The sequence below is a fragment of the Anoplolepis gracilipes genome, chromosome 10 (genome assembly GCF_047496725.1).
Source record: "Anoplolepis gracilipes chromosome 10, ASM4749672v1, whole genome shotgun sequence".
Classification (NCBI taxonomy): Eukaryota; Metazoa; Arthropoda; class Insecta; order Hymenoptera; family Formicidae; genus Anoplolepis; species Anoplolepis gracilipes.
Window position 1 is genome coordinate 11459049 of NC_132979.1, and position 21461 is coordinate 11480509.

Below are 21461 nucleotides of genomic sequence, written 5' to 3' on the forward strand. Positions count from 1 at the left end.
CATATCACTTAATTTCGCTTTGCTGTTACAGTTTTCAAAATTAGTAATAAGAGCTTTTTTACATGAAGAACATTTAGTAAATTTCAACAATTGTTGGCAAACGCGTCCAGTAATGTAATATATAATACAATCAAAAGCTTCCGGTGTAGTATAATCATGTTCTGATTCAAATATATCATGAATATCCCAATCGTCATCTCTGATTGCATTATTTAACTTAGACTTTATAGTGTCAATTAATAAACCTGTTTCTTCGTTTTGTTATAGCCCCAGAAAAGGCTACAGATTTAATGAATATATATATATATATGTACATATAATTATATTGATGCAGGAATGCATCGCGAGCGAAGCGATAATCGCGCGAGCCGCTGACGCAGCGAGCCACGCGCGCCCGAGACCGAGTGCAAACACAAAACCGGAAAGGTGTCGCCGAATTGCTAAAAGTACAAGCGAGGAAATTCGACTTTGAACTTCCTCGCCTGCACTAAAACGCGAATTCAGCAACATAACCATATTTGGTCATGTTGCTAAGGGACCCCCTCCGAAAAACCATGCAGTTCGGAGGGAAGCTCAGCACCCGCCGTGATGAAGCGACGGGCAGTCGTTGATTAGATCCTAACGAGGAATAATCGTCACGGACAGTTATTAAATAGAACGAGATACACGAATAACTAAGAGATATACGCGCGCCTGAGATAAGCCGACGCGTATCAGACTATCTGTACGACAGAGTATACGAGAGATACCGCTCTCTCCCTTTAACCGATAATACACACGAGTGTAAATACGTACGCTGGGAGCAGTGACAAAATACCAAACCATTGATTTCTTTTAAACTGTTATTTATTATAATAAATCGAAGAAAGTAAGCAATTAAAAATATTAAAATAAAAAGAGGCCACTGCCCGCGGTATCCCCGGCCTTCCCTGAACGGATCCCGAAAAATCCTGTGCCCCCTTCCTGGAGGCACAACAGTTTGGTTTTTGATATAGAGACTTAATATCATTCAGCGAAATTAATGGCAATTGTTTTTCTTTTTCTACTGAACAATTTCCATATTTTGGTGGAGCCAGAATGGAATAAGAAGACAAAATTTTATAAATTTGTAAAAATGTTGGAGTTGCAGGATGATCATTAGATCCTCCTGCTTGACGAACACAACCAAAAAATCGCTGTAAGTAAAAATGGTAAAAATACAAAAACTATTTACTAATTTTTTTCTAATATGAGCATTTTCTAAAAGATACAAATTCTATAAATGTAAAGTAAAAAAGAAGTAAGTTGTGTGAGTGCATGAGTGTATATGCACTCGCGCATGTGTAATGATATCAGTGATATGCAATCATTGTAAATCTAACCTGTAAACCATTTGCTGTTCACTTGCTTATAAATTATATATATATATCTCAAAAATTACATTTTTTTATTACAAGCTATTTTATAACATTTCTTGTATAAAACAAACCTCAAGAGCATCTTGATTTATGTTCCCTGACAAAACACAAGGGAAATTAAATTCGTTGGTTAAGTAATGCGTTATGTCTATCATGGATCATAAAGTTACGCGAAGTCCTTCCGCAGTCTGCCGAGTAAGAAACTCGTTGCTTGTAATGAGTCCTTGTTCCATTAAATTTTCCTATTGATCTAATTTATCCAAAACATTTTGTAGGAACTGTAATATCATAAAACAATAATTGATAATTTTATTATGTCCATATAAAAGTTCAAAGATTTAGGAAAATCTACAAAAGAAATATATAAGAATACCACGTACTAAAAAATCTGCATTTCCTGGTTTCAGTCCATTGTGATATTCTCTTCTATTAAAAGCATCAAACAGAGAATTCATCCAATCCCAAAACTCTGCAGTGGCAGTACTGTCTTTTAACTCATGATTATATGAACTGTAAAAGCGTAATCCTTTTGCAACGGAATTGCTGAGAATCTGGAATGATAAATGTTACATTAAAGTACAATTATTTAAATTTTTAATTATTACAAACGCATTACAAATGTGATGCAAAACATTATAATACCTGCGCAGCTAAACGAACTCGCATTTTTGATGAATTTTTAAGTTCTAAATGCTGTTTCGTTATCTTGGGACAAATAGGCATAGGCATATTATGATCTATATCATATAATTTTTCAAAATATTTCCAAGAAATCAAAGGTTCTTCTGGTTTCATCTATATGAAAATTGATAAATAAAATAAAATATATAGAAATTAATAATAAAACACGATATCTACTAATATTACAATTATTATAAAGTATTATTTTAATTTTTATTATATGCATAAACGTACTTATAGATCATTGCCATATAGTCGATTTCTAATCGTTTTTTCAAGATGTGGCATATCAGAGAATGCAAAAATTTTTCTCGATGAGTCAGTTACATGTGTAAACCAACTTTTCAATTCACTCTTTTTTCCTGAAATGCCCATTACATCCCAAAATTTTCCACTTGTACTTGCACCATCAGTAACAATACCGTGAAGCTCCAGAATTTTCTAAGAAACCAGAACTATATCTTCCAGAACTATATCTTTAATTATAAGTTCTGCCAGTACTGTTCCTTTAGTTGGCCCTCTTGACGCAAACACACATATAGGTTGTGCTGCATATAACGCATCTAGTGGCTGATACATGAATACAAGTCCATGGTTTGCTTTATCGTTAAAACTTTCAGCCTTTAAATTTTCATTTCCAAAATCGACAAGACCAGTAAAAGAAACTTTTGGATCTGACTTGCACACTTTCGCGTGTGGTCATTTCATCTATCAATAATATACCATGTCTTTCATTTTCATTTCTTTCCATCATTTTAATTTTAAACATTTCAAAAAAACTTGATTCAAATCCACAGTAAGATTTTATGCAAGACAAATATCTGTAATAAGAAAAAAAACTTTAAAAAGATAGTACATATTTGTATATAACTAGTATTTATAATTGTGTCCATTCTTTTATCATATGTATATTAATAAACACTACTATAAAGATTAATTATTCAAAATTAAAAACTATACTTATTAAAAGTCATATCTGCGTATAGTACTTGGTGAAGGCAATGGCAATATTTTAGTATTTATAATAAAATCATATCCTTTTGAAGATTTCATATGAAAAAGTAAACATAGTAAAATCCATTCATCAGAATAACGCTTGCTATTAAATTTCTTTTTCAATGAAGCTGATAATATTTTTTTTACAGCTTTTTGCTGGTAAATTGGAACATTTTTTTTCACCATTGCATTTTCCAATATTTGTTCATTTCTTTTATTTAAATTTTCTTGTATCTTTTCTATTTCTATTTGTATTTTATTAATAGTACATATTTTCCGATTTTTACACCTCCTGAAATTATCCTTTTGCTTTCTAATATTATCGATTATTTTCTTTTTTGTTGGAGATAAATTAATCATTCTAATTCGTTTTATTTCACTTTCACTATTATTTGAACGTTTTCTCTTTCTGTCAAAAGTATAACTCAAACTTTTACAAAAGTTACATTGAGCTGCATTTTCTAATACAACAGGGCATTTTGTATGTCTCAATGTATTATTGCTCTCTTTTAATGCAACACCAGTGCACTCAGTTTCATAGTTTTTTTGATAACCTTCACAGATGTTAAAAATCTCGACTATCTTAATTAAATCTTCCAACATATTCAGAGATGACAAAATCTCGTTATTTATACCAAATACGTTTAAATTAATAGACTTTCCTAAAACTTTTACTTGTATTTTCATGTTCTCAGTTATCCATATCTCTTTTATACATATTAGCTGACTTTCCTTTTCAATATTTTTACATATCATTTTATTAAATATTATAACGAGAGCATTTTCCAATGGTAATACATTTCTAGTCCAGCCAATGGGAAGATAAAGCTTATCGTTGCATTTCAACTCATTAAATGTTAGAATATCTGAGTTTTCTTTCTCTTCTGTAAGAATATCAGAGTTTTCTTTCTCTTCTGTAAAAATATCAGAGTTTTCTTTCTTTTCCATATTATTTTTCTTTAATCTACTTGATGTACTGTTTTCCATATTTTTTTCTAATGGTGTACTTACAGCAGTGGTCGAAAATTTTTGATTTACATAATTATTTACTTTTTAATTATTTATAATGTTTTAATATAATTATTTATAAATATTATTTATAAAAATAAAAATTATTTAGCTACAAAAGTTATAATTATACATTTCGCGAGAAATATATTCCAGGGTATATCTTACGTAGCGACACTCCTGATTCTGAACTCGATCGTCGAGCCTCGAGCAGTAGTGGGGAAACAGTAGGCGTGAAATCGGCCCGAAATGTGCATTTAATTCCGAGCACTGACTTACAGTGCTTATAGTATTATCTATCGCAGTACTTTCTGTAAATTCTGTCCATGGAAATAATGTAGGAATCGCACCTTCTTTCACATGAGGCCTTTTCAACAGAATCTGCACAGATAAATATTAATTACTTATTAATTATATTGTATTACTTACTTATAATATTTATAAAACTGTAGAATCATATTTAATTATTTAATGTTTAATGCAATATATAAAAATTTATAAAACTGTAGAATCATATTTAATTATTTAATGTTTAATGCAATATATAAAAATTATAAATAAGACTTTGTGTTATTCAAAACTATTTCTATAGCTTACCTCTTGAATAATTTTGCCGTTTTTGTCGTACAGTATTTTTTTCTGCACTATATCACCTTCTGTGAAATGTTTCTCACAAAAGCAATGTGAAGAATTTAAAATAATATCTTTTCTTCTCGATGCTTTTTGCCATTCTTCACTTCTATTTTTGGGCACACGAAAAAAATGTACCTTTTCGGGATTACTTGTGTAACCCGATGTGCAGCCAATTGCTATACATTTCACTTTTTTCTTTTAGCTGATTTTAGCTTATATGTAATACAAAGGTTTCTTATTATTAATTTAATCAAACTAAAAAGAAAACTAACCTCAAGTTGTACGTACCTTTATGACCTTTATGCGAGGATGGCGAGGATTAATAAACTATATTCACTTAAAAATACTATATACACAAACTATATACACTTATTTATTTTGTTATTATTAATTACACGAATTGCACGGATTACACATATCGCACGTATCCCACGTATCGTAAAGTTCTTAACCGTCCTAACCATTTGATCATTCAATCTATTGATATATATATATATATATATATATATATATATATATATATATATATATCAATAGGCCAACTGAACAAGTATCGCCATCTATAAATTTTTGGTCATTATCCGGGCGCAGAAATCCTTTGTTTCATAGAGTCGGAGGGGACTGGCGTTGCGCATCGATCAGGGAAGCGGATGAATCACGTGGACGCACTCAGCCGTAATGTCACGTATGTCAACGCTCTTCTACTGGAAAGAGAGCTGGAATATCGGCAACTCGCAAATCCTAAATTACAAGAAATTAGTAGAGAATTAGAATACGTAGATAGTAATAAGTTCGCATTAGTGGATGGAATGGTATATAAAAAGGATGGAAGTACTTCAAATTTATTTCTACAACAAAATTATTAGGAAAAGAATATGATATCATTTTTCAATAATTTTTTATACTAATAATAATTTTGTTATAGAAATGCTGAAAATAAGGAAAAATGTAAACGCTGTCATGTTATGAGATACGTTGGAGACTTTAATCGTGATGATTTTACATCTGATCGTAATTGGGAAATATTTCGCAAATATTACGAAGAAACATCACAAAAATTAAACATTTTTCAAGGAATAATTAGACGTAGAGATAAGAAGATAAAAAAATTTGATGATTTAATGGGTTATTTGACAGATGAAGGATTGATTTCTAGCGAAACTGCTGTTACTATGAAAGTAAGTAAAAATATTAATAAACTTAATTATTAAGGTGTTTCGTATATTGAGTTCAATGATAAGACATTTTTAATATTGTCGAAAATATTTTATTAAAGACACTATTTAAACTTTTTTGTACATATAAATTTTTCGTACATTTAAACTCTATGTGCTAGTAAAATAAATGAAAATTGTATGTCTTGCATAAATAGAAATGAATTTATTTTGATTCTATACACAGCCAAACTAAAAATAAAATATTATTTATATTAATATTTATATTAACATTATTATATATATTATCTTATAGACATAAACAATTAGAATAAGAACTTTAACATAGATCAATTAAAATAGTGTAATATAGATAAATTTCTTTGTAGTAACTGAATTTTCATAAAATAGCTTTATTTTTATTTTTTTCTTTTATTTTTCTATTTTTAAGGAAGAGAGATTAAAAATTTCAACATTATTACTTATAAAGAATAAAAATTTCAACATTATTACTTATTAAAAATAAAAATATCAACATTTATTATTTATAAAAAAAAATAACTGCTTAAGAAACATTAGTGAAGAGGATTATATTATAATCTGCTATAAGCACATAACTGAATAACTGCGTTCATTGACGAAATGAAATTATTGATTAGCAAATATAACTAATTGATTATGTAAAGTTCTTATTCTTTTCGTAGAATTTTGAATAGCCCTACCTTCATGGTATAATCTTATATCAAAATATTTATTTGTTTTTCGGCCTTTAGTTTATAACTTTTAAAAGCTTCAAGGATGTCTGCTTGATTACGTAACATTATAGTTTCAGTGTGACGTGTGTAGTCATCTGTAAATGTAACGAAATACTTAGCACCTCCTAGAGATTCTACGTTTATGGGTCCGCAGATAACTGAATGGACTAATGGCTCTTGCAAATCAGCGCAATGACGCAATGCGTGATATCCAATGAGCGTACAGTTTTTCCGCACGTCATATTCGTCGCATTGTAGAGTGCGACGTCGCAATGAAAGTTGATCAAGTTTGAAGATTTGTTGCGCGCGATGAGCGATTCAGATTCTTTCGCATGTCTCTGATATTATCATGGAAGCAGTACTCTCGAACCAATCCGAAAAGCAAAGGCAAGCGAAGACATAATGCCTCTTGTAGCCAAAAATCTACAATAATAATACTAAATATGATACCTTCAAATTAAATATAAATTTTAAACATAAATTATATATATTAATATTAAAACTTACCTCAATGTTAAATATAATCTACTACGTTCCGGTATAGGATCCCGATAATGGGTTGATATCTTTTCTATTTTAGGCCCTACTATGCGTAATAAATTATCAAAACCTTCAATGGTAAGATGAGTATACTGCACTTCTGTGTCATAAAGTCGCATTTCTTCAATTAAATGATCGCCATCACCTTGTTGATAACGTTTGTGATTGATAGGCCGGGCCCACTACCGGCGTTTTTGTTTATGATTAGCTTTTTTTAATCGAGCATACCAAACAGCTAAAAGTAGCTTTATATTTGTATTTAATTCTATATTTTTCTTCTGTAGAAGATATATAATACAAGTAAAAACTGCTTGCATTGTTTGTTGTTCATTATTAGCATTTAAGGTTAGGTCTCGTTTAGCGGAAGAATGCTCGCGCGTACCCGCGTCCTGGACACTAGGAGAGCTAGCAGGACTTTACCTGTAGTGGGCGGGTCTCAACACTCGCCCACGGGGAGAAGGTTTTAGTTGGTAGGATCGGCCAGGCGCTTGCGCCGACGGGCAGGATGAGTCAACACTACCCCCGGGTCCGCCCGGAGGTGTGCCTAAATGCATTTCTTCCCCTCTCCGCTGATAAAACAAAAAAAAAAAAAAAAAGGTCCCGTAATCGCGCATCGCGTGTCGCACTATCGCGCCGGTCTGCAGGAACCATAATTTCAGCACTTCTTGTTCGCGATGGGCGGAATTTTTAAATGGTTGAACATGTATTTTGCATTTAGCGCATACCTCGCAATTGAGTTGGGTTGAGTTTATTGTAAAGTTCATGCCACTCATTTCTTGCATTTTCATCTTCTTAAGATCGCTAATATTCAGGTTCCATACCTTTGATGCCATTTTAGTAAATTTCCGTCAGGCTCATTTTCTGCTGACATTGCTCGATTTGTTTACTCATCGATGGCATACAGTCCCAGATAGCAAAATATCTCCGGAATTCTTGCAAAACTGCGTAACACAATGAATATATGATTGAGAATATTGATAAACAAGTGGCAAACTAAGTATATCCGCAAAAGAAAATAATTTTAAATCATTCCCAAACTGAATATAAATATTCTCAATTATTGCTCAATCCTACATCACTCAAGTTTAATATTTTTGAATTAAAATCGTTAAATCAATTGTAGCTCCATAATTGATCAATGCAATGTGATATTATAAAATGTCAATTCTGCATTAATTACAGGATATTTAAATGGAGAAAGACGTTGAAAGAAATATATTTGCTTTCTATAATTAAATTAAATGATTCAAGATGTTTTATGAAACAATAATTGTACTCTTTCACAAAATTTTTATCTATTTTTATTTGAATTTAGATTACAAATAAAATATATGGACATTTTACATATATAGAATAACATATATAGAATTTTTATTTCTTACGAGTTTCATTATCTTGTCCAGTAGATGTATTGGAAGAATCCCGCTGGTTTTGAAGACGAGCATTTCTATATCTTAGTTTTCTGTTATTTAATGCTGCTGTCACACAGTTTTGAAGATCTCCCTTATTTAAAGCTGAGTAATATGAATTTTTTGACAATGCTTCTGCAATAAAATTTATTAAAAAAATAATATTAAACAATGTTAAAATGTTATGACAGATCTGATATTATGTCTTATCATAAAATGCCTCACATAATTTTGTATTTCGTATAGGTATTGTTCTAACATTTCCAACTACTTGTTTTGACCAAGTTAAATCCATACAAAAATTATTCGTCAATGTTTTCTGTATTATAAAATTTATGGATTCAAATGGATTTACTCCGTCCAAGAAATGAAAATAGTCCACCTAGAACAAATTTTTTATTAATCAATATCACTAATTATTTACATATATTATATTTACAATATCACTTATTATTACAATGTAACATGTAACATAACATGTTATGTATACAATTAAGTAGGAAATTGTAACTTACATGTAAGTTACATGTAACAAACTGATAACATTACTTGTAACATTTCTTTTTATTGCTTTTATATAACATTCATATAAAAGTGTTTACTGGGAACTTACCGAGTTGGCGGCCTTACAATTCCCGCGACGTCTGTCCGGTTTCACCGGTATCTTATTCTTCCGCTCGAGTTCGTCGATCACAGGCCTATGTCGAGGGCCTATCGTCTTCAGCAGCTCGCCGAACAGTGACGAACGAAACAGCGGAACAGTGTTGTTCTTCAATTGCTTAATGTTAATTGTTTAATGTTAAGAACCGTGGGGCTACATGTCCTGATTCGATAATGACTCTTCTGATGCAAATTTACTTAATACTATATCGTCATTATGTATGAAACTCTCAATTGTGTAGTTTGACAAATAGAAGTAGAAGTTGAAGGTTTATTATCGAATTCATTATTATTTAATAATTTCATTATCATTTCTGTCTCTTATATATATTTTAATCGTCGTAAAACACATTTTTCCAAAAAACGGTTCGCAAACGTTTTGTGACAACGTTCATTGAACGTTTCTGATAACCGGTGAGCAAACGTTTGATTGAGTGGACATTTGAATGTTTTACAAACGTTGAGGTTCGAACGTTTCTGAAAAATAGCACACATAGTTTTATCACATAATTTATAATAATTTAAATAATTTAATAAAATATTAATTATAATTTAAATAAATTAACAAAACAGTTAAACTTAAATTTTGAATAAAGTTCAAATATGTAAAAAAACAATAAAAATTGAAAAAATATATACATAATGTATACACACAAGACAGAACTGCTGCTTGATTCGATAGATGCTTTTATAGTACGTGTTCCGCTGCACGCGGTTATAAATAAAACTATATTGCATCAACTCATTTCGCGGTTGCGTAAACGCATCTGTTTATTCATAGATGTGAACCATTGTGTCTATTAATCTCGGCATATCGTCAAAGATTTTCCTTGTTCGACTAGTTCTATTTTTAATGTATAAAAACATTAGTTTTCTTATGCAAATTATATATTTATTGTCACATAATATATATAATAATTATTTATATTTATATATATATTATATAATTATAAATTATATAAATATAATTTTTCTATAATTTATAAATATATATTCTCATAAATTATTTATTGATAATTTATGGTTGCCTGTGAGTTTACGAAGAAAAAACCGTTGCTGTGAATAGCGAATGTCATGAAGCAGATAAATCGCGCGTATAGTGGTATATAGAGATATTTTTAGCTTATTTCTGAAAAATGCGACTTCGGAATACAACTTTATCATATATGGTTGAATTTGTCGTTAAATGAGCTATAAGTTTTACTATAAGACAAATTTTAAAATTTTCAAAAATTAAAGGGAGGGGGGAAGGATTTCGAAAAATATGACATTTTAGAATATTCTGATTGCACCGTTTTAAAGTACATTAAAAACCATAAAACTTTTATTGGAAACTTTTTTTATATCTCTTATTGTTTTGACGGTATTCACTTAGAAATATAAAAACCGATTTTTTTCAAGAGGGTGTTTCACCCCCTTTTTGACCGTAAGAGCACATATAAAAAAATACGTGTCCCCTATTGTGACCTAGACTACAACATATTCAAAGCTCATTAAAATCGGAGGAGGACACTTCTAACTCTTTCCTTGTCAGTATATTTTTGCGAGGTATTTTAAAAGTTCTAATCGCAAATTCTAGTTCTGAATTTTACTCCATAGTCGCGAGAATCGCATGGCTTTAATTTGTGCATATGTATACATATATATTTATATATGTATATGTATATATTTAGTAAAAGTATTAATTTAAAAAATTTGATATTTCAGAAGCTAGCTAAGGTCATGCAGTTTTCACGACTCTATATCTGTCTTATCAAATGTAATTCAGAACTTCAACATTAATCGATTAGAACTTGATTACTTTCAGAATAAATTAAGAAAAGAGAGGATAAGGAGAGATTTTTAAGAAAAATTTCGAATTAAGATTTATTTAATGTTGATATAAAGATCAAAAAATATCAGTGCATAATAATCAGTTTCATAGATAACTTATTTTTCTATGAAACTGGCGTAATATCATTCGCATCTGTCTCTGATAGCCCGTGAAAATTAGAATTCGTATTAATTTTTTAAATCTTATAAAATATAATTATTTTGTAAAAGTATATTAATTAAAAAAATTTGATATCTCGGTAATTCTAACAGTTAGGGTTATCATAAATTTATAGGATTATCTTCGTAACTCTTAAAATACTAACTAACTAAATCTTGCGCGGAAACTATTGAAATTCCTCAAAATAATTTCCGCAGCGAGGTTTAAGTCGAATAACTTTAATTATTTGAATTGCGTTAAGCATTGAATAATAATTTATCTTGAAAATTTTTTAATAAAAATAAACCATATATTCTGAAATTGTGACAATAGGAGCGAAAATCTAAACATCATACGAAACGGCAGAGAGATTGTAATTATAGTTATCAGAATGAATTCATATAATTTTTTTTACGTAATATGCAACAATGTTTTTTTATCAGGAATTTTAGTACACTTAAAAACAAAGAAAATGAGCTGTTCAGAACTATTTGATCTTAAAATCGAATGTAAAGTTAGCATTCTATTTTTTAAATGCTAATTATAAAGATGTTAATTGCCGAAACTTTTTTGATTCTCTAAAATCGAGACTCACGGTATTTGTATTTTTACATTCTACAGTTTACGGATTACTGAAAAATACAATCAAACATGGCATAGAAATGTTCAATATAATTTAATATTGTATAATTACAATTGGTTTATTGTTGCATCCATGCTCAGCTCTATCTGTTTCTTCAATGTTTATATTTCTTATTAAAGAACTCTAAAGCTTTTCAAAAAGAAAATGAAATTCTAAGATCTCTTTTTCTTGAATTTATCTGAAAGAGACGAAGATGTAGTTTTAACCGAGATTAAAGTTAACCGATGTTGGAAAAACGACTCGTAATCAAAACTATGACATTTTTATGTCGAAATGCTAACTTGACACTTCCAGATACAGTACTAACAATAAGTTCTCTTAAAGTCAAAGGTGCGCGTAAATGAAAATGAATGGCGCGATAAATTTAGGACTAATAAATCCGACAAACGACTTTTCACTCGATTCTTGGAAATGAAAAATGTCAAATATGATTCGACGAAGCCGTTAAAGTACCGGCGGTTTCGTCGCACATTATTACATACTCCATCTACTAAAATAATTTCTTTAAATACAAACAATTTTTGCTACGTAGGATTAGAAAATGCATTACAAAATGTCTTAATACATATGAACTGCTGATTATTTGAAAAATTGGAAATTTGCTTTAATGTAGAGGGAATTCTATTCAAAAGCTCTAACATACAATTGTGGCCTACTTAAGATCAAATTATAAACTTTAGATGTAAGTCTTTTGCTATAGCTCTATTTTGTGGAAAATCAAAGCCAAAATCAATTAATCAATATTTAAATAGTTTTGTAACTGAATTAAATAACTTATTACAAAATGAATTCGTTTTCAATGGAAAAATTTTTGAAATTAAATTACATAGTTTTGTCTATGATGCACCGGCACGTGCGTTTTTAAAATGTATAAAATCACATACAGAATATTCTTTTCAGAAATGTATTTAAGTTGGTCAATATTATAAAAACGAAATAATTTTATATAACATCAATGCTTAAAAGCGCACTGATGAATCGTTTCGTAAACAAGACGACAATGAACATCATTTAGGTGAAACACCCCATACAACATGGAATATTTCATGAATGTTCTGTGAATATTCTTTAGAATATTCGTGAATATTCTGTGAGTGTTCTATGAATGTGCAAAGAATGTGCGATGTCCTGCTTTGAATGTTCCTAGAAATTTCTTTAATTATTCTTTGAATAATCCTACAAATATTTTATAAATATTTTCGAATATTCCATATTTTTTTTAAATATTTGGGAATAGTCATACAACATTTATAGATATTTGTAGAAACATTTAAAACAGAATAGTACATTCTATGTACGTTTATAGAATATTTGCGAATAATTTTAAAACATTTTGAGAATATAGATATTTTTAATATATAAGATCAAGGCTCTCTTTTATAATAAATTAAACGGTTGATAATGACAATAGAGAGCAAACAATGCAGTGGGCCACGGGTGCTTTGGTGAGTCACCTTCACCACATAGGAAGAGAAAGGTCGACCGCGTGCCACCACTGTGGCGCCCTGGAGGACACGGCCGAGCACACGTTGGTGGTCTGTCCAGCGTGGGAAGAACAATGGCGTGTCCTCCGAGACGCCATAGGGGAAGAGGTCTCCCTGTCTGCCATGATGCGAGCCATAGTAGACGGGGAGGATCAATGGAGGGCGGCCGCTTCCTTCTGTTGGGATATTATGTCCCGGAAGGAGGCGGCCGAAAGGGAGAGGGAGGCAGATGCTCTTTTCTCTTGGAGAAGGAGGAGGGGTGCGAGGAGGCGCGTGTACGACGCACGCCTTTTTTAGCCCCCCTAGGTAGGCATCTCCTCCTCACCGGTCAGCAGCCCATGCATTTGCGGAACACGAGCACGTGGCGATCCTGCAACAAGAAAGATTAATTAATGGTGACCGGTTCGGTGGCGTGGGGCGTCACTCATCAAGGGCGATGCACTCATTATCGTCACCCACGGCGATTACTGCCGTTTACCCACTACACTGCGATCACAAATATTCCGGCATTCTGCCTCTCCTCGAATCACTGTCACTTCACTACACAATCATTGGGACCGACTCGCACGTACGATTCTCTCGCAGTGACGTCACGCTAGTCGGCTAGTGATGGATCATTCACGATCATTCACGCGCATGGCCACCAATCATCACTTTTGCCAACAGTTCTGGCGAGGCGGGCGGGATGTTCGAGATAACATATAAACAACGCGCGTTTTCACGTACATTAGACTTGCGTGCGCACATCGCGCGCAAAACGCGCCAAGCGCTGAGCGCCAATCACGGGCCGCCACCCGACGCAACTGTTTTCGAGGCAATAAACAATAGCGAGGCTCGAAAACAAACAACCAACGGTAGTTTGCGCCCTTCTAGAACAGTCGATAAACAGTTCAACAAAATAAAATAACATTCGAGAACTTTCGCGATCGTTCTAGAAGGGTCGCTACTATAAAACCGCGTCACGTTGAGACACATTCGATATTTGCGTCTCAGCCTTAGTTGCTATTCCGTGTCACTCAAAGTTCAAAATTATCGATTAATCGCCGCTATCCTCGTGACTCCAACTTGCGCCAGCTTGCTTTTTTTGTCAATCGCGACGAGATTATCATCGCGAGGGTCAATCTCAAGACGACTCGCGGATTCCGGGATTCCGGTCTTGGCTCAAAATTGTGTCATATTTGTACATACGGTCAAACTGTTATATGTGATGTGGTTTGTAATTAAAGAATAAGCCCATCTGTCGAGACTCAATTGCTTTATTCTCGATGCTCTGCTTTGTTCCTAATCCAGCGCTCACTCGTTTAAACATCTCGTGAACATATATAGAAATATATATACAAAAATTGTAGTATTTTATGCATATATGTCAATTAAAAATAAAAGATCTAATATACACAATTATTAAATTTCTTGCTCATATAAAGATATACAATTGAAATTTCAAAAACCTTTGCAGAATTTTTTTCAATTTCTTTATTTATATATTAAGCGATTCGTATTCATGTTTTGCAATTACATTAGTTTGCAAAATATTTATATGATTAATATTGAGCAATTCGTATTTGTATTTATAGTTTGCAAAATATTCATATAATTAATATTTTTACTTATTTCCATAGTAACAGCAGTTTCGCAAGAAATCAATTCTTTATCTTTCAAATGACCCATTAAATCTTCAAATTTACGTTTTTCCTTATTTTTAGCATTTCTAGAACAAAATTATTATTATTAACCGCCATCTTGGGCAAGGGTGTAAGCCTTTTGGGGGGGGGGGACAGTAAGAGAAAGTGGGAAAGTGTATAAATAAAATTAATTTATTTTCTTATCAAAATAGTTTATTTGTCACTGGTAAAATGTTTCAAGAAATTGATATAGATAATAAAATAATAAATTAAATGAACACATTTAATTTTCGGTTCCATGCTTATAAGTAATAGTAACTTAAATATACCCATACAGCACAAAACGTTGCAGCAACGTTGCAATGTTGCAGCAACATTGCAGCAACGGTACAATATTGTACGTTGCAGTGCACTATTGCAGAAACATTGTATAGGCATGATTTTCAATATAGTTCGAACAATGTTATAGCAACATTTCAACAATATTGTGAAAATAATGTATTTTATGCTTTTTATTATATATGTGCGTATATTGCTTAAAATAAAAGAGTATACAAGAAGTTATAAATGCCTGTCATTATAAACAAAAAAATTTTTTTAATTTTTAATCTTATACGATATTGTACGGTCTTTATAAACGCAGCGAGGTTGTGTTGTATCCAGAGACTTCTATATAATACTAGACTGCTAACTCCTTATGTATAAGGCAGCTCTAATTTTATGTACAAACAAGTATGTATGACATTCCTTTCTGCGCATGCGCTGTGAAGGCGCGTGTTGCACACATATATATACATACTATGATAAACAAGCTTATATAAAAGATATAAAATAACTGCACATTTGTATCCCATAATTTAATATTTATATTTCTTACTTTTTTTACTAACACGACATGTGTTCTGACAAGAATTAGAGGCCGAAAGCAGGTTAGAAGTACATGTACTGATCATGGCCGTTTTTCAGCTAGGACACATTAAATTACACTATGTTACACTGTGTAAAATTCTTGCTGGAACGGATAGTGTAGATTTTTGAAAGTAGAAAGAGAAAGCATTACGGTTCTCCATTTTTAAGGTTATGAACACAAATTACAAGACTGTTGTTTTTAAAGAGAATAACATTTCTACTTTGAATTTTGTTTTAATTCTATTTTTATGTGAATTATAGATGATGAAGCGTAAAATTATATTTTGTTTAATTGAAAGTGCTGAGATAAGTAGCGATAGTGATACTTCAATTAGTAACATTAGTGAATTAAGTGACTTATTAGAAAATAATAGTTGGACAGATGAAGATGCACTTTATTTTCCTCTAATAAAAATTTTAATGTTTGGAGTGAGAAAAACAAGGGTTCAAAATTATTTGGTAATTATAGAATCTTGGACAGATTCAGAGTTTAAAGAACACTTGCAATTATCAAGAAGAACAGCTTATCAATTAATTCGTAAGAGAAATACATATACAGATTTTAATTTCTCCAGGCAATTACTCAAAAAATATGGAAAATATATTCGAGAGGTATATAAGATGATATTACTGATTTAACTTTTGTAAGAAACATTTTTTCATATTTTCTATATTTCTTTAAATATTTGCCTGGAGAAATAAAACATGTAAACATACAATCATTTATTTGATAGAAAAATCTGATATACAAATGATATAATTCAACTAAATTATGTTTTTTTTTAGATGAAATAGAACAATCTCCTTTTATTCCGCATCATTCATTTGGAATAAAACCAATCTCAGGAAAATTAAGTTTTTTTATATTTTTATGGTTTATGGCCAATACAGAACCATTAAGAACAGTCGTAGATCGCTTTAATGTTTCAATATTATCAGTATTTCGAGTTATTCGGCAAGTGATTAAATGGATTTTAACCAAAATAGATATTATTAAATGGCCAGAAGGTGATCATATTTCGTGTGCAATCACTTTTTTCTAAAAAGAGGAATTTTTAAAGTATTAGGAGCAATTGATTGTACTCACATACGCATAAAAAAACCTACTGTAAAGCAGGTGGTAAATGTAGATCATTATTGTAATCGTAAAAAATATTTCTCTATTAATCTACAAGCTGTAGTTGATTCTGAAATGCGGTTTACAAATGTATATTGCGGTGAACCTGGATCTTTACATGATGCTCGTGTTTTAAGAAAGTCTTCCCTTTATAATATAGCAGATGAAAATAAAGAAGCGTTATTTCCTTAAAATACATTTATAGTTGGCGATTCAGCATATCCGTCATTATTATAGCTTGTACCACCATTTCGTGACAATGGCCATCTAACACCACAACAAACAGAATTTAATTTTATGCTATCATCAACAAGAATGGCTGTTGAAAAAGCTTTTGGTTTATTAAAAGGACGATTTCGTCATATAAAATTTTTTACTGAATATAGACATATTGATTTTATTTCAAATGTCGTTGTTGCTGCTTGCATTTTACATAATTATTGTATAAATGAAAATGATATTGATATTGATATTGATGAATATAAAGATGATGATTGTATTAACGACATAGATGATAACATTAATGAAAATGTCAATAATAGAAATGTGATGGATCGATGAACAATGCTATTTAATGAATTATTTTCTTAAATCACAGTTTTATGTAAAGATATTAGAATTGAAAAATATATTACAGTTTTATTTTGTAACAATTTTATTTTATAGCAATTATTTTTTATATATATTATATATGTATATACATATTATAACGCATACATTTAGTTAAAGGAAAAAAAATGTCATTAATTTAACATGTTTTAGCTGTTTGTAAATTACAGGAGCTTTCGAGCTAAACTTGATATTTTCAATTTGGAATTATGTAACACCAAAAATACGTATCTAACAATAAGAATGTTTCCTATATTTATCCTATGTTATTCTATGTACTTTGTAAATATTTACAGAACATATTCATAAAAACTGTATATCTTGATAAAAGAGTGTTATAATTTAAAAGAGTATTGTAATAATCTCAAAAAATTTTTTAAATATAAAAATTGTATAGAGATTTCTGTATCTATATTTTATTTAATGATAAAATTACGACTATAAAATATAAGCTCAATATTTTGTAAAGATTTAATTTTCAAATACTTATTGTAATATTTTTGATTTGCAATACCTTTTTCGTGAAATGTTAGACGTGTTGAAGCGATTTAAATTGTTTTTGCAGTTCACATGAAAATCAGTTGTTATTTATTAGTTGTGAATACATAAAACTTATATCACGAAATGTACACTGATTTAATTTGTACAGAGAAAATAAAACTGAGCATCGCTAATGTGCACTGAGAAAATATCGCTTAAATCAGTGCGGAATAAATTACAGAATTAGTGATAATTTTCTTTTTGCATTTTTAAATAAAATTAAGTATTTATTATCCATAAATATTTTTTCTTCATGTGATAACTTTTTTTTACTTATTTGTTTGAATAATTTTTTGTAATGCACATTCAAGAAAATAAAAAATTTGATGGCGTAAATCAAATAAATTAAAGTTAGAATGTAACAAATGTGTTCTACAAACTTTGGCATTGTAACATATATCACACATCATATACAATTTTATATTCACACCTGTTTCGACTGTGCTTATTATAATCATTTATAAGAATAAAATAAAGAACTAAATATAACTAAATAAATAACTTAAATATAACTTAGAAAAACTTAAGAAATTTTTTATAAATTATATTAATAAATTATAAAAACAAAAACGTAATGCCTCTTTAATTCTGCAAACATTATATAATCTTTAAGCGTTCCTTATAATTTTTAATTTTTTCATAATACTTAGAGTAGTATTTTGTATAATAATACTCATTTGTGTATTACATAATGCACAATAAGGCTCAATTGCATCAACGAATTTGCAACAAAAAATCAACATATTTAAAATAATCTAAATTACTTATGCATGTATCATATCATATAAATCACAATAAATTTATGAAAAATTATAGAAACACTAAAAAATGTATTAAAAACCAATTAAAGAATCAAATAAAAAAAATAATTTTGTTTATTCTGAGTCACTATTAAACTTAAATTGTTCTTTATCAATTAACAGTTTTCTTAATAAATTACATTTTAATTTCTCGATTTCTAATATTTCGTCATGTCTTTTCTCCTTTGATTTTATTTTATTTATTGCAACTGTTTTTTTTACATCTAATTCTTTTTCATGCATTTCTATATAATGTTTTTTTAATTTTAATTCTTCTTTTTTGGTTTTTAATATACTTTCATCACGTTCTTCGCGTCTTTTTTCTTCTTTTTGTATATATTCTATCCAAAAGTTATTTATATCATTTTTATTTAGTTGTGAATTTGTGTAGGCAGACTTTTTTTCATTAAATGATTTTATGTAAGCGCACTCATTTTCTTTATTTTTAACATTAATATTTTTTGAAGTATTAGCTGAAGCATTGAAACTTCAGAATTAGGAAATGGAATTATAGCTGAAGCTCCTGCACTATTCTGTGAACTCTCTAAACTTAGAATGTTTCGTGAGCAACTCGGTATGTTTTCTTTATCGTTTATTATTTGTTGTGATAGATTGCTGTATGTGCTGCAATGAAAAATGTTTAATTTCAAATCATGTTATGATTGAGAATGCACAAAGAGCAATGTTAAATGGATTTTTAATTAAATTGATTGAATTTATTTCATTTTAAAACAGATACGAGTCAATAACAAAATTGTATTACGAAATTGCATTAACTTACTTTCTTTTTGCTATATGTTTTTCAAAAAACTTCATACTTTCATATAGTGGCCATACTACTCGATTTGATTTTCCACTTTTTGCCTCATTTCGCCTTTGTTTTCTTTCTTTTGAATATATCTTTCTCTTAAACGAATCCATCTAAGTTGACATTGGTTCACTTAACTAAAAATTATAAAAATGTTAATTGAATCTTTAATTTATTAATCATTGCAATAAAAATATTGTGAATGTTAAAATTGATCTATCAAGTTGAACTATTCTTATTATAAACAAGTTTCGGTTTCTCATAAAAAATTAGAAACAAGATTAGAAATATTGTTACTTTGATCAACATGAATAAAAAGAACTTCATTTTAGTAATAAAAAATTCAGTAAAAATTAAATTAAATATTTAAATGGGGAAAAATATTTACCTGATAATTGCAATAGTTCTGCAATTTCAAGCCACGAATTTTCTTTCATTAATTGATCTCGATAATCTTTTTAAGTTTTGTCGTAAAGATGAGGATAACCTTTGATTAAATCAATTAATAAGGTATCTTTTTCATAATTAATTGTTGCATCAAGTCCTTCACAATTTTTATCCTCTATAAATTCAGAGAACCTCAAAAAATTATCAGAACAATAAGTATTATGATCTTCCATTTTTTAATCAACAATCAGATGATATATATATATCACTTTTTCTTTTTCTTTTCTTCATCATTGATCAGATAGAACATGGATGTGCCACAATCATTTGAGTCACCATCCTACACATCTACAGATTTCGTGTACGTAAAAATTTCTATTGATTGAAATTCTTCTTATGTTTAAATTTTTAGTAATTTTCTGTTTCTTTAGCATATTAAATCTAAAACGACTATCTGATTGGTTCTTGAGCTTATGTTATGTATTATGGCTGTTTTATGGAAATCCGTGTGCTATAGCCTTTAGGTTAGCTTAATGATGGCGAGTTTGCCCACGCCTAACCCAAGCTTACCCACTCCCCACTCTTACAAGCAGAAGTATCCTACGAATGGCGGCCGACCAATCCGCATGCATGAAATTTTCAACTCTATAAAAGATATTTTCAAGATATATTTATCATTTTTTGTTAATACTTGATTACGATAAAATATACGTATTATTGTAAATTAACCTACAAATCGCATATTTTTGAAACTTGTCTATTTTATTGCGTATTATAAAAAAATTTATTTATAAATACTTTATTCTTAAAAATTTTTTTAATATTGCAGCATTGTCAAAAAAAATAAGTACAAGTTGATGTACTTTATTAATATTAATATCTTGCAAAATTGTTATCCGAAAAATCACGTATTGCAACATAAATTCTTCGCCTAATTCTAAATTCCACTACATTTGAAATGAATGACTTAAAATTAATAGCGTTTGTACATTTTTTACTAGTTTTTATATACATCTACCCTCTAAAATGTATTAATATTAACATGTATTAATATTAAGATAGAACTAACTTATATTATTATTCATACGTGAATATCATGGTGGTCACTGCCCTATTACATTGTTAAATTTGTTAAAGTGCTTCATTAATAAAATATGATTTCTGTCATGTTTTCTTATTTTTAATAATAGTTATGAGCAAGTCATTTATACACATGGGAGATATAATATGCACGTTTAATATATAATTAATATGTTATGCGACAGATGTATATATTAATTATGATATGTACACTGAATATATTAAACAAAAAGAAAAATTTAACATTTCTATTACTT

At 29.7% G+C, this 21461-nt stretch overlaps 1 protein-coding gene and 4 long non-coding RNA genes across 5 annotated transcripts in view; 1 reads left to right on the forward strand and 4 right to left on the reverse strand.

Moving 5' to 3' along the window:
* LOC140670253 (uncharacterized) overlaps positions 1-14047 on the reverse strand; it is a 31396-nt gene extending 17349 nt beyond the window's left edge. The window contains exons 1-2 of the long non-coding RNA XR_012047517.1: positions 13815-14047; positions 13658-13702 (exon numbers count right to left, since the gene is read on the reverse strand). This is a non-coding gene — a long non-coding RNA (uncharacterized lncRNA). The remainder of the gene's footprint in view (positions 1-13657; positions 13703-13814) is intronic.
* Positions 1-21461, forward strand: part of LOC140670241 (uncharacterized) — a 109235-nt gene that overhangs the window by 60498 nt on the left and 27276 nt on the right. The gene's annotated exons all lie outside the window — the stretch shown is intronic.
* LOC140670248 (uncharacterized) lies at positions 5978-8704 on the reverse strand. The gene is made up of 4 exons (XR_012047511.1): positions 8547-8704; positions 7132-8105; positions 6592-7047; positions 5978-6121 (listed from the first exon to the last, which is right to left on the reverse strand). It is a non-coding gene; the product is annotated as an uncharacterized lncRNA (long non-coding RNA).
* LOC140670249 (uncharacterized) lies at positions 8789-10939 on the reverse strand. Its single transcript, XR_012047512.1, has 3 exons — positions 9873-10939; positions 9187-9710; positions 8789-8955 (listed from the first exon to the last, which is right to left on the reverse strand). It is a non-coding gene; the product is annotated as an uncharacterized lncRNA (long non-coding RNA).
* On the reverse strand, positions 19118-20370 carry LOC140670247 (uncharacterized). Its single transcript, XR_012047510.1, has 3 exons — positions 20126-20370; positions 19711-19869; positions 19118-19553 (listed from the first exon to the last, which is right to left on the reverse strand). It is a non-coding gene; the product is annotated as an uncharacterized lncRNA (long non-coding RNA).